This window comes from Vicia villosa, linkage group LG6 (genome assembly GCF_029867415.1).
Source record: "Vicia villosa cultivar HV-30 ecotype Madison, WI linkage group LG6, Vvil1.0, whole genome shotgun sequence".
Lineage (NCBI taxonomy): Eukaryota > Viridiplantae > Streptophyta > Magnoliopsida > Fabales > Fabaceae > Vicia > Vicia villosa.
Genome location: NC_081185.1, coordinates 158,919,299 through 158,923,621, shown reverse-complemented (window position 1 = coordinate 158,923,621; position 4,323 = coordinate 158,919,299).

The following is a 4,323-nucleotide window of genomic DNA, read 5'->3' as shown; positions in this document are numbered from 1 at the left end:
AATTGGAAAGTTTTTATTGTGATTGATCTTTTTCAATTGATTCAAGGTATTTTAGGCTCAAAATGATTCACACGGTTTTGGAGATATTTGCTGTTACTTTCTACGTTTTTGGCATGTTTTGAGGTATTTGGAAAAATTTGATGCTTCTTGATCTATTCACGTGTCCTTTTGATGCCTTTTTCTTTGTTGCTTTGTTTCTCTTAATGACAATAATTCTTAATGAGTAATGACTAAACAAAGCTATATTGGAATAAATCAAAAGCACACTATAATAATAATACGATAAAGCTAACATGTGCCCTTGGGGCATATGTTAAGAAACCTAAATATAGTAAATTAGTATTGCGAAATGTAATAAACACATTAATTATAAATTTTTTGTAAAAATAATGCACAATTTTTGAGAAAAAATTTCTACATTTAGTTCTTAACATGTGCCCTTAGGGCACATGTTAGCATGACCCATAATAATAAATCGTATAAAAAATGAGTCTAACAATGATGATTGAAATTATGATACAACCTAAAAATAAAATGTAAGTCTATTAAAAATAAATTTAAATAATAAAAATAAAATAATGGTGAAAAAACAAAAAGTAGGACTTGAACCCAGGGACCATATGCTTGTAAGCTTCACCCCTAACCACGCGTGCTATCTTGTTTAAATAAACAAAATCTAATTAATGTTAAAATATTTGGTATAAACCCAAACTTTTATAAGATCCAAATTCTATGATAAATTTGACTGTTAGAAATAGGATGGGTCAATTTTGGGGTATGACAGTTGTCCCTATTTAATTACTCTTCGATTGAAGGGTGCGAGAGTACGTAGTTCTCGCACGTTCAAATCGAAGGGTTATTAAATACCGGAAAACCCTAAAATTTGTCTGATAAATAGGCATAGATAAATAACTTGCTAAAACCTAGATATTGACATAGCAAGCGTTTGTAGATTCCTATTTATGCATTAAGGATTAATTGCTAAAACCTAGAGATTGACATAGCAAGCATTCGAAGATCCTCATATATGCATTCTTACCACAACCTAGTGGGCAAGGAATGTGGGTCTGAACTCTGTTTGGGATCCGTCCAATAGAGTTGGAGAAAAACATAGAGAATCAACTTGGTAAAACCTAGAGATTGACATAACAAGCATTCAAAGATCCTCATTTGTGCATTCTTACCACGACCTAGTGGGCAAGGAATGCGGGTCCGAACTCTGTTTGGGATCCTTCCAATAGAGTCGGGGAAGCATGAAGAATTATCTTGCTAAAGCCTAGAGACTAACAGAGCAAGCGTTCGCAGATTCTCGTACCATGCTTTTCGATATTTCATTGACGCTGTTTAAGACCAACACAATGGATTATATCGTTAATAATGCAAGTTTATCACAATCTATCGGATAAATCGTGCGGGTTTCAAATCTATCGTTACCATCGGGGATAGATTGACGAAAACGTAACTTAGTGCTGCACATAACCTTATGTACAAAGTTATGTCGCGGATTTGGCATATGTGATGGAAGTTTAAAATTTAGATATTGGAATGTTTTGAATTTGCTAGTTAAAAATTCCATATCCTAAAGCTTTGAACAATGTACCCGTGGGTTGATGATGAGTAGGTTTAGTTGCGAGTCGTGGATATATTGTCTAATGGTTCAACCAATGAATATGAATCTAGATTTAACCAATGAATGAGCCTTGATATGTGCTTAATGATTATGCTTATGGCGGTTGCTAAATGCTTGTGTATATTGATAATGCTTATGTACATGCGCAAATTGTTTATGAGAGAAATTGAAATTCCAATTTCCTTCAAGACCATTGGGTCTTTAACCAATCCCCTGATACCCTCTGTTTTTTATATTGAATAGTCTTGATATTTTGACGTGCCTTGCAGAATAATGATTGTATATTTGCTAAAATGCTTCTGGCGCAGTAATAGATGACCTATTGGATGCTGACCAATCCAAAGCATTGGATGAACGACCGAAAGTTAGGAAAAGTTATGACTCCATCGATGCTGATACCTTCAAAATACGCTTAGTTCTGGAGAATGGCACTCCTCATAAGGTGTTTGGCTCCGAAAAGAACCAAGGACCAACATGCCTAAGAAATCATATGGGTATGACTACACGTGTACAACCTCCACTAAGAGAAATCATGGATGTGTTCATGGATACTATACATGGACAATACCATGACAAAAGGGCAAATAACACAACCTCAGGATTTTCCGACTTAAGGATCATAGGAAAAGAGGTTGAGATTAATATTGGAAGTGATAAGGTTCAAGGGGCACAGGCTAACTCCCATAATTAGCTGTTACGACCGGCTTTAAATTTTAAGTCTATTAACCTAAATTACATAGTCACCACCTATATTTATTCTATCCTAAGGATAAAGGCAAATATGGGAGAAAACCAAATAAAAGAAGATTCTAGGTAAGTTGAGAAATTAGGATTAAAGGAAGGTGTTAGGCACCCTTAATCCTTCCTTAAGGTTTAAAATGTCTCTTGGTAAGGTTTATGGTAAATAGTTTGTGGTTAAAAATTATAGTAAATAGTAGGGTAAAGAATAAAATCTTAAACTTACAACGAATTAAACTTTAGGGAAAGGGGACTCGTTTTGGTTGCCCAATGTGGTGGTCGTTTTCTTTACCTCCCCGTTTCACTTGGGAGGACGGCACGCTAAACCCTTCACGCGAAATTTGGAAGGAGAATGCGCCCGTGGTGGGATGAATTTTATTTCAGTTCTTCCTACGATATCACACGAACTTTCTTATTTGTCCTACGAGTAGGAAAGGGGAAAAAAGATCTCAACTAAACCCTAGGAGTTTGCTAAGTGTGGGGATTTCACCTAGACTAGAAATTCTGGAGTCCGGGAGGTCGGTTATACATAGGGAAGTGTTTAAACACCCTACATATCTGTAGTACTCTACAGGAACCTTCTCTGTGTCATTGTGATTGTGTTTATTGCTAATGATTGGGAAAGTTTCTCCTTTGTATTAGGAGAGAGAATTGAATTGATTAAAGAAGACAGACAGACAAACAAACTGACTATTTTTGGTATTTTATTAGCTCGCTGAGATTCCTTGTGAACCTCATGCCTACATATCCCTAGTGGAAGTCAGAGCTTAATGTAGTTCGGGGAACTAACTAGGGAAATTAATTATTTTTTGGTGCCTTGCTTAAAGCTCAAGGTTGAAGCTTGGAATTAAATCTCTGTTTACAGTAAAGAGACATGAAATCATCTCTACAGAGAGGTATTTGTACTATTCTACCACAAACATTTAAAGGAGTGATAGAATAACTGAATTCATTTCATTCAAGAGGGGGACCTTACTTGTGTATGTGCAAGTATACCAGTCAAATGCCTCTTAAATGAAAGAAAGATGCTCATCCAATTTAGGGAAAGTTACCACATGTCTGGGTTTTACTGCCAGCTCATGCCTTTCAAAATCCTAAATGGGAGACTTGATTAAAATTGAAATTGAAATGTAATGTTTGTTTGAATGTGGTAGAGTAGTAAAAATATCTCTCTATAGAGATAAGCTATGTCTATCTACTGTATAAAAGATTTGACTTTAGCTGGCTTGTATGAGGCCCAAGCTTGAGGCTTTTTGATTGATTAATTAATTATTATTGACTCTGGGAGATGACTCCACTAGGGATTAATTACAGGGTATTTTTGTGTTCTGTACAAAGCCCAGAATTGAGGCTGACTCTACTTAGGGAGACTCTATTTATGTGCCTTGTACAAAGCCCAAGGTTGTGGCTAACTGTTGAGGATAATTGAATGAATGACTCTATTTTATGTGCCTTGTACAAAGCCCAAGGTTGTGGCTAACTGTAGCTAGGGAAAACATTATTTTCTGCCTTGTACAAAGCCCAAGGTTGTGGCAGACTCTTAAATAAACTGAGTATGGATGACTCTATGGGGAAAAGATCCTAAGTGTTAGGAATCTTTGACACATGAAAATATGGTTTATCTGCCTTGTACAAAGCCCAAGGTTGTGGCTACTGAATGATGAAGAACTCACTGGGGAGACTCTATTATCTGCCTTGTACAATGCCCAAGGTTGAGGCTGACTCTTAACAGGGGAGTTTTATTGTTTGGGTGCCTTGTATGAAGCCCAAGGTTGAGGCTAACTATTTTTGTTGGTTTTGACTCTACTGAGGAGATTTTATTTATTAAAAGACTGTTTTTCTTTGGAAGCTAACCCTTTCCAGGGATTTTGACTCAGCTGGAGAAATTATTTGGTGAAAGACTGACTTTATCACTTTTTGGAGGCTGACCCTTTCCAGGGGTTTTGACTCTTTTG